Raw genomic sequence first — 10,410 nt, forward strand, 5'->3', positions numbered from 1 at the left:
AGAGTCTGCGGGCAAAGAGCACTGACCTTGCTCACGCTCTTATTGCTTCCTCCCTCCCTGGCCTTCTTCATCTATGCTCGCTCAATAATATATTATTAATATATATTTTTAGCAAAAACTGTATGTTACAAGGTTAAGGGCTTCTTAGTGATTTTTTTCAAGCTACTCTCTCCCTTTGGGGTGTTAGGGAAGAATGGAGTCGGGAACCAAGTGTCTGTGTGTAAATGACTTTCCGTGGAAATATGTCACCACCAGTAAGGGCACTTCATCACCAACCACATCTTCTGTTTTATAGGACAGAAGGGAAGATTCCCTAAGCCAAAGGCTGCTACAGGGCAGACAATGGCAGCCGTGAAGGGGGGATTACAGCCTGACTGTCAAGATCAAATTCAATCTCTGTGTCCTTTATCCAAAAGTGGCTTTGAGCTTCAAAGAAGAAAAAACTGTGGTCACATCAACTTCAGCCACCAGTGTTTGCCCTGTGGTCATGTCAAATTCAGCTGCCAGTATTAGCCACATGCTTCCTTCCAGAAGTCTCTCATGAGGCTTTCCCAGTGCTGTCATGACGATCTTCCTCAAGCCATAACTGTATATGATCTTCAGCAATGTGTCATTTTGCCTTTGCAAATAAAAGAGCTTCCTGTCTTTCTAGTACTTTCCCTCTCAAACTAGTCATGCTTCCCTAATACATGTGGAAGCTTCCCGAAGACAAGAACTTTACTTAAGTCCCCTTAGCAGCCCTTCTGTAGTCTATCACATGTTGGGTGCACACTAAGCGTGCAGTAAACAATTGCCAATTACATAATGTGTACAACTGATAGTAAACTCTTTTGGAAGAGAGAAAGACAGACAGACGGACAGACAGCAGAGTTCCATTGACTTCTGCCCTCACCCTGGCAATGCTTGGAGCGTGTGGTATGCTTGTCTCTGCTTGTGCACCAGGTGAGAAAGACAAAATCCAGGGACTGTGGAATAAGAATATGTGGCTGGGGCTGACCTCCCATTGTCGGATCATGAATAGGGGTTACAACAGTTTGTTTTCATGTGTGTGTGGAAATAGAATTATAAAGGCTGTTTGTGTCCCCTCAAATGCTGAATTCAGAGAGGCCAAGCAAATTCTAGTTACTGGAGAGACTTGGGTTGAAAGCGAGTCAACATGATGGCTAACGCAACCTCTCATACTGACTTGGCCAAGTCTCCCGACATTGTGGCAGAACGGACATGTTCCGAACAGAACAAACATTGTGTCTTTCACACAGTTTGTGCTCGTACTTGGGTTGTTGTCTCCACAAAGAAAAGTCAGTCATAAACACTAATGCATATTCATAAGGATTGCGGCACATGGACAGGGTCCAGATCTCTTATCAGCTGGTGGTTTCAGAGCCTGCTGAGAGGGGATTGAAAAGGAGGCCATCATCTCCCAGTAGGAGTAACCCAAGCGAGTGCAGAGGAATGCTGGGCTCTGCTGTGTGGTCACTGGCAAGTTACTCATAGCAGCTGAGGCCCCAGTAGGCAACAGTTGGTCTCTCTAAGAACTTAATAGAAAAGGATAAACATAGAGAGCACTTTTTCAGAGACACAGGAAGCTCCGTTAACATTTATAGGTCTGAAAATAGTGATGGATATAAGGATGGAAAATCAGCCTCCAAAAGTGATATGGCTGCAGAAAGACCAACACCAACACCACTTGGGTGGCCACCAAATCCTAACCTCTTCTAATCTCATATCAAAGCCCCTTTGGCTTCTGGATGCCAGAAGGCAAGGAACACTGACGAAGGGTCCTCTGAAGTCAACCTACCAGGGCAAAGACCCAGGCAAATCACCTTGGGAAGCCTGGACCGCGGGCCTGGAAGAGCAAAGCAACCAACTGCCCTACCCTTCTATGTCATGATATTCTTTGTCACACAGGAACAATTATGTGACCCTACCCACTCCTCTCAGCCCTCTCAAGGATCATGTAATCAGAGCTGCTAATCTACGTTGTTGAAAATACCAGCTGGCCACAGATGCTGCCCCGGTGAGGCACACGCGCCTTTGCTGGCCGTTAAGTTCCCCACTGGTGCCCACGCCCAGCCGTGGGAGGCTCCCCCAACCCCCAAGCAGAGCCAGAATGAAGTGAGCAGAGCAGCACAGGGCTCTGCAGGTGGCAGGGAGAGGGGGGAGCTGCACGGGCAAGGAAATAATAGAGACTGGATTGTTTATGCTTGTGGGAAAGGGCGCATGAATATGGATAAAACCCTGTGCGCATTTTGCTAATTACCCAGCCGCAATGTTAAAGGAGAAAAAGAGCCCACTGCAAATTTTCAAGCCAATTCCATCCCTTCAAGCCCGCCCCACCTACACAAGCACAAATCACCACTGCCACCACCGCCATTTTCTCTCCTCTCATAAAAATAGCTGACCGTGTCCCTCCGAATATGGGCCATGTGGACCCATTAGAGTCAAAAACAGATCAGAAAAGGAGTCTTGTCTTGTGTCACGCTGGAGAGCTCAAGGAAGAAAGTCTCGCTCTATGACAACAGTTGGCAGGAGCCTCTTTCCCATTAGCCCCTCGCAGTCAAAGCAACCCCATAACCTCACAGGCATGGGCGATTCTAGGCAGAGACTGCGGTACAGACAAAGAACGCCACATTCAGAGGAGGCCATCTTTACCAGGAGCCAAAATTATAGAACAAAAGATAAAAATAATTCCTAGGCTTTGGTTTTCAGTCCTAATTGAGGCTTCTTTCCTGTCCCTCCGTGCCCACTAGAAGCTGGAGGACCAAACTCTGGCCAGATATTTAGAGTCAGACGGAACCAGCCCAGAGGAAACAAAAGACGACTGCCTTTGCTTCCTGGAAACTTCCGGTTGTGTCCCAGTCAGTCCCAGGTAGATATGTGTGACATCCTCAGAAACCATCAGGGCTTGGGGCAGCAGGACTTAATCCAGATGGAGACTTGGAGGAAAGGGTCCAAACCCGCTGCCTGTGGTCCGGAAATCCATCACCACAGGTTGCCTGGGGACACGCTCCTTCATCTCCAGAGCAGCGAACCTAAAGGGCAAGAGTGCCAGCCTTAAGCTGCACGTTTTAGAGCTACAGCAAAGGCAGAGCCTTTGGTAGCGTTGCTAACAGTCATTCTCTACAGAGAAGTCCAAAGCCGGTCAGCTGACCCACCGCACAGGACAGACAATCCATGAGTCGCCTAGCTCTGCCCCCACATAGCCGTGCTGTTATGAGGAGGGTATTTGACTGTTCTAGACCTCGGTCCTTCACTCAGTCTCCTCATTCATAAAATTCTTAACACTGAGAATCCTCATAGCCCTTAAGTTCACAATCCTGATAACGACAGTGCCGATGGGTTACACAGAATCAGCTCTTCCCAAAAGCCAGCCACTTTTACCTCTACCCTTGCTGAATACGCTCAACAACCTAAGTTAGGTCTCAACTTCATATAATAGACAAGAAAATCAAGGGCTGGAGCAGCGACTTCCTGAGTTGTTAAGTATACAGTAGAGTGGAGATTTGAACCCAAGCTAGCATATTGATTGTACTATGTACCATTTCCATTAGAAACAAAGATTCTATAATATTTTTATTATAGAAGAATATATATATATCCATAAAATTTACTCTCATGCCCATGTGTAAACCTTCAGCTAAGTGGCACTAATTACAATTGTATTGCTGTACAAATGAAACCATCATTCATTTCTAAACTAAAACTCTCTACCTATTAAGTAATAATGCCTTCTTACTTTTTCCCACCCTTGGCAATCAATGAACTACTTTCTCTGTCTACCCTTTGACTGTCCCTGGTATCTCATATTTCATAACATCACACAGTATTGTCTTAGGGTTTCTATTGCAGTAAAAAGGCGCCATGACCATGCCAACTCTTATAAGGGAATCATTAAATGGGGTGGCTTACAGTTTCAGAGATTCGGACATTATCATGGCTGGGAGCATGGTGGCATGCAGGCAGATGTGGTGCTGGAGCCAAGAGTCCTACCTCTTGCAGGCAACAGGAAGTCAACTGATGGTCACACTGAGGGAAGTTTGAGGGGAAAAAAAAGACCTCAAAGCCTAACCCAACAGACACACACTTCCCCCAGCAGGGCCACACCTCCTAATAGTGCCACAACTTTGGGGGGTCATTTCCTTTCAGACCACCACAAGTATTTTTCTTTTTATGATTGGTTTGTTTTACTTGGCACATTGTAGCACAGCAGAACTTTCTTCTTTAACCTTCAGTATTAAAGGAGCTGGAGAGATGAGTTAGCAGTTAAGAGCACTGGTTGATCTTCTTGAGGACTTAGGTTCAATTCCCAGCACACACGTGGCAGCTCAAAATGTCTGTAATTCTAGTCTTAGGGGATAGGATGCCCTCTTCTGGTCTCCATGGGCTTCAGGCACACATCAGAAACACAGCCACGCAGGCAGGCAAAACATCTACATATAGAAAATTAATTTAAAAATTAAAAATAATAGGTTTCAGTAACACATCGTTATATACATGTGCCACATTTTGCTTACCCATTCATGGTATTGTAGTGTTGTAGCCTTCGTGTTGTAGTTTTGTGATTAATGTTGCTATGGAAATGGGTACAAAAAAACCCCTCAAGATCCTGCTTTAGTTCTTGTGGACTAATTTACTCAGAAGAGAAATTACTGGAAGCTGTATTATACAGCTAATGTGTTTTAATTTTTTAAGAACCTACCATTGTTCTCTGTAGTGGCTGTATTTTTTTTTTTTACCTCTCTCTCAACAATTCATGATGGTTCCCAGTTTTTACACACCGTTACCAGTGCTGTGTGTGTGTGTGTGTGTGTGTGTGTATGTGTGTGTGTGTTTGTGTGTGTGTTCACACAGGCTTCCTTACTTCCTTGCTTTTTGGAGCCATGCTAATGTGTATGAGTACCACATTATAGTTTTGGTTAGCATTTTATTAATTAACAATATCAGTCATCATTCCATGTTTTTATTTATCCTTTTTGAAGAAAGGTCTATTCAAGTTCTTAGTCCATTTTTTAGTTTTTGTTGTTAGTCTTTTTTCTCTATTTACTTTGGATTTTATAGACTTACTATGAATTCCATATCAGATATATATATATACATATATATATACATATACATCTTACATTTTTTCTCTCATTTTATGGGTTGTCTTATTAGTCCATTAATAATATATTTCCAATAATATTTTTTTAATTTTATAAAGTACAACCTGTTTTTTGTGTCTATGTGACTATGATATTATATCCAAGATATCATTGCAAAATCTAGCATAATTAACGTTTTACTCAATACTTTCTCCTACACATTTTATAGTTCTAGGTCATGAATACTTTCAGAACAGGACTGACTTCATTTCTTCTGTATGTGACTATCCATCTTTCCCAGAGCATTTGTTTAAAAGACAATGGCTTCCTGGTTGAATGTATTAACACCTTTACCAACCACTGTTCTGTACCATTACTCTATGTTTTGATTAGCTTTGCAATAAATCTTGAAATTGGTGCAAATCCTGCAGTTTTCATTGGGATTTTGAACTTAGTATATTAACAATGTCATGCTTTCTACTGCATATAGGATGACCTCCCTATTACTTAGGTTTTATTCATTTTCAAGATTTGGGGCTATTCTTCATATTCCAATGAATCTTGCCCCAAGAGTGCAATTTGGTGTCTTTTCTACTACACTGAACATCATCTTTTCAGTTTTCTAGAGGAATTATGGGTATCTTGCTTAGCCTCAGGGAAACAGAAAAGGGCACCTATGGAGCCCAGAATTCCACCCCCAACCCCAAACAATGAAACAGGGGCTGTCTCATCCTTAGTGAGCTGATTTGAGCAAAACAAAATGTACAAACCTGAATTCAAGTTCTGTCAGATAAAATTCTACATGGTGAATTTTAAGTATGTGTAGCATATATCTATAAATTGTACACAACAGCGCTCAAGAAAGGTTCACCATAGAGTCCACAGACCAATAAGAACATGATTAAACCCTGACCCTGAGACTGGAAACTTCATCAGACATTATCAGTTAAAGTCAATGGAAATATTACTGAATAACATCAAGAAAGTGCAATTAAATAATAAAAGCAATGTGCTAAGAGTGTATCATCTACATTGGTGGCTTCAGCCCAGGTCACTCTTTTACCCCCACTGCCCATCAGACCGACACTGCCTCCATGTGCCAACAAGGGAAATTACCTTCAAAGAGCCAGGCTTCCCTAGGCCCAGACTTGCTGCCATGTTTCTGCCTTGGACTTTACATCTAACTTTTCAGCAGCGGAGGCTGGAGCTGATTGGATTATAGGAATACAAATGGATTAATTTGGGATGGATTAGATACCTCACAAAACATAAGTTTGACTTGCATTAACATAAAAATGTCATAAAAATGTAGATGCTGAGGCTGAGCTTATTTGTGATGCTGCTAATGCATTGTTACTACAGCGAAAGATGCACACAATATTTACGCTGCATCTGACCACATAAAACACATCGCACACACATGCGATGCTTTTATGGAGAGGGAAAAGAGCCAGAGGGGCCCTTCAGCATTCCAATTCTTCAGCCTCTGATTTTCTCTTCTTTCTACAATTTTTTCTTTATTTTCAAGAAACAAATACAGTTTTAAGCCATCATTACTGTATTTTGAACAGTTAATATTTCCTATCGTGACATCTCTACTCAGAGGTAACAGGTTTAGTTGATTACTATTTGTTTATAGAGCCAGAGAAACCTGCAATCACAGGGAACATAGAAGGATTGCAATTAGATCTATTGGCTGGGAGCTGCACCTTGCTGACCCACGGTTAAGTGGTTAGCGCTATCAGAGAGAAAATGCCTACTGGCAGCTGGCACATCTGCACATAATAATACAGGCACAACTGACACGGCCACTAAAGGCTGCTGCTCTCCTCTCTACCCAGAAGCTGAAAACAGATCATGCTTTTTAATAGTGCATCAACACGTTTCTTCTGAATTAGCATAATCATGCGAGTTTGGGAGGAAATGGGTATCTTGGCTAAGCTGCTGTGAATTCTTCAAAGTATTCAAATAAAGAGGGGTTTTCCCCTCCCACGTGAACCTGATTCTGTATCCAGCTTATAGTTTATTTTGAATAGAAAAGAGAGAAAGAGAGCAACAGGGAAAAAAAAACACAGTTAACCTACGTGTTTTAATAAAAGGCTTGAGCTAGGGGAGAGGAGGTTAGCACAGGTGCATCATGAAATTCCATCAGTAAGGTGAGGGTGAGGAAGAGGAGTGACTGGAATTGGGAAAGAGCGTGCATGCATGGGGCTACATGAATGCTTTACAGACTCGGTCTATACTGCAGACCAACATTTCTACAGCCAGGCATCCTCAACTCTCTACTCTCTCTCTGTCTCTGCCTGTGTTCTCTCTGTCTCTGTCTCTGTCTCTCTCTCTGTCTCTCAGATTATCAAATGAACATTGTTGGGCAACTCTTTCTCTCCCTCCCTCCTTTCTTCTCTCCTCCTGTCTCCTTCTCCCCTTCTCCCTCTGCTTTCCCTCCTCTCCCTTCCATCTTTTGCTCTTCCTCTTTTCTCCCCTGCTACCCTCTCATATGAAAGGGTAATCTGTAGATAGGCAGCCAAACAAATTTCAATGCTACTCTGGGACAAGAATGTGCCTTGCATTCCCATGTGTTCCTACTTCCCAGTGGAGGCACAAGGAGCACCTCAGATGTTTGACCAGCTGCTGATGACTCTGGCTCCCCTCAGACCCAATGATATTATGATCCTAGGGTTACGCCTCTGTTGCAGTATTCATTAAATCACTGCTTGGCCCATTAGCTCTAGCTTTGTATTGGTTAACCCCTACATCTTAATTTAACCCATTTCTATTAATCTGCATATCACCACAAGGTCGTGGCCTACCAGCAAAGTTCCAGCATGTCTATCTCTGGCAGCAGATCCCTGGCATCCCCTCACTTTGCCTTCTCCCTCCCAGCATTCAGTCCAGTCCTCCCTGCCTACCTAAGTTCTGCCTTATCAGACGAAGGTAGTTTCTTTATTCATTAACCAATACAAGCAACACATAGACATAAGGACCTCCCACAGCAAGCCTCAACTCATTGGACTGGCAAATGTAATCCTTTGGTCTCCTCCCTACAGATTCTTACTGATGAAAACCAACTGATCAGTGCAACACATGCATTTTCTCACAGAGACCAAATCATGCATTGTCTTGGATAAAAATTATACAATAGACAATGGAACTGAGAAGGTCGGTATTGAAAATCCCTCCTGATTATTCTGCTGTACATTCTAATCTATAGGTAAAATAATAATAATAATAATAATAACAACAACAACAATGAAAGAAATAAATACTTGGGGCCTAGAAAAATCAGTGCCAACTTTTTGGTACCTCTCACAATTGGATCAATTAAATAACCAATATAAAAGAGATTCTGGCTCCCTTGTAGGTAGGAATATGCAATAATATGAAATCTCGATTTGAGGGCACATTCTCCGCTTGCTCAAGAACGTTTTTATGCTCGATGAAGTGGACACACACACACACTTGGAAGAACAGCTTGAGGTCATCAAGCACATGTGTGTAGGTGGCTACGCTGGCAGTGGAGAACCAAACAGGCCAGCATGTGGTCTTCATGTCATGCAAGGCGTAGAAGACAATAAAAATGGCACCCTTACTTCTTTCAATTTGCACAAATCACAATTCTGAGCCAAGCAGTAAATGTGGTAAGAGTTGAAAACAACTTCAATTTCATTTTCAAATACACAAAATCTTAAAGCACACCTTAAAAACTTTCAAGAATTTCAAAGGCCCTAGCCTCTCATCACAGTGAGATCAAATCATCTTTTAGTGGCAAAAAAAAAAAAGAAGGAAGGAAGGAAGGAAGGAAGGAAGAAAGGAAACCTCTTTCTAGCTGTCCCACACAGTGGCTAAGAGGCCTGGAAGAGAAGAGAAGGTGATATAGTCGAGGCCACATGTGAAAATAATAAACAAGAGAACTCACTAATAATAATGAACCAGACACAAAAGAAACAAACCAAAAATATAGCCTGGGCTCAAAAATTGAAAAGAAGCATACACTGAGATAGGTTATGAAAATTTCCTACAGCAAAGACAAGGAGCAGATCTTTACAATAGGGAGAAAAAAATTCATGGTTTCAAAGACATGCCCTTTAGATTGACAGCTGGGTGCCGGCAACAGCAACATCCTGAGTCAACGGAAAAGGTTCTTTAGTGCTGAGAGAAAAACAGCCATGCTAATCTAGATTATATGACCGAGAAGGTAGCTTTCTAATGTCAGGGGATAATTACACTTTGAAATAGAAGCCAGGAACTACCAAAAATATTTCCCAAAAGAGACCATACCAGACACATTTCAAACAGATGATAAATCATTTTAGATTAAAAGTTCACAATACAGAAAAGATTATTTAAGAAGGATTCCCTATCCTAGATGCTCCTGGTTAAGACAGGTCACAAAGATTATCTTGGGAGAATGGGGACAGGTGGGTAGGGCGTCGTGTTTGTTTCTCCTGGAGTCCCTGCTAGCACAGAACTTGCTGGGCACACCAGCCGCCTTCAAATTGAAGCCTCAAACTATACCTTTGCCTTCAAGCGCTGGGATCCTTGGATGCTCAAGGACACTATAGACGGAATCTGATACGTGTGCGTGAATGCTTCACTGACCGAGACCTGTAACTTCACTTTTCTTTGCCAGCTTCAGCTCCGAATAACTAGCTGCCTTAGTCTCTGCAAAGTGATCACACTGCAAATTCAGAGGTAACAAGAAATAACTTTGATTTCAGACCATCTTCTCAAAATCCTATCTGGTTATTGTCAGCCTTCACCTTGAGTCCATCTCCCCTTTCTGATCACTCCAGGGGCTAGATGATTGGTTATTTGGGAGCTGCCAAGAGGGTGCTGGGAATTTAAACCAAGTCTTCAGGAAGAGCAGTCAGTGTCCCTAACCACTGAGTCATTATTCCATCCTTAAAGGAAAAAGAGTCTTTTAAAAATATTGGGCCCTATGGGTATTTATGCATGTGTGTGGAAATTAAGAAATATAAAAGAACCTATAAATATACTTAAAGTATGTCCAAAATCGATGAAAAGAAAAATCATTAAGAAGTAAGCAAAATTATGAATAATTTCTCAAAACACACGAAAACCATGCTCAAATATGCGATAAGATGTTCAACTTTATCTCAAGAGAAGTGATTTCTACGTAGCTCACGATGAGATGACATCAAGTTGAGAAAATGAATCAAAACCTTGACAGTTCACACTACGACAAGGCCACAAGGCATCTCTTTCATATTTTGGAGTGGATAGCACAGTTGTACAGACAGCATGAATGGAATTTGGCAAATTCTTTTCTTACTTGCACGTGTGAAGGTGTGCTTGCCCAGAAAGCTCA

The sequence above is a fragment of the Microtus oregoni genome, unplaced genomic scaffold (genome assembly GCF_018167655.1).
Source record: "Microtus oregoni isolate MIOR12 unplaced genomic scaffold, Mior012 000019F_ref0000042, whole genome shotgun sequence".
NCBI lineage: Eukaryota > Metazoa > Chordata > Mammalia > Rodentia > Cricetidae > Microtus > Microtus oregoni.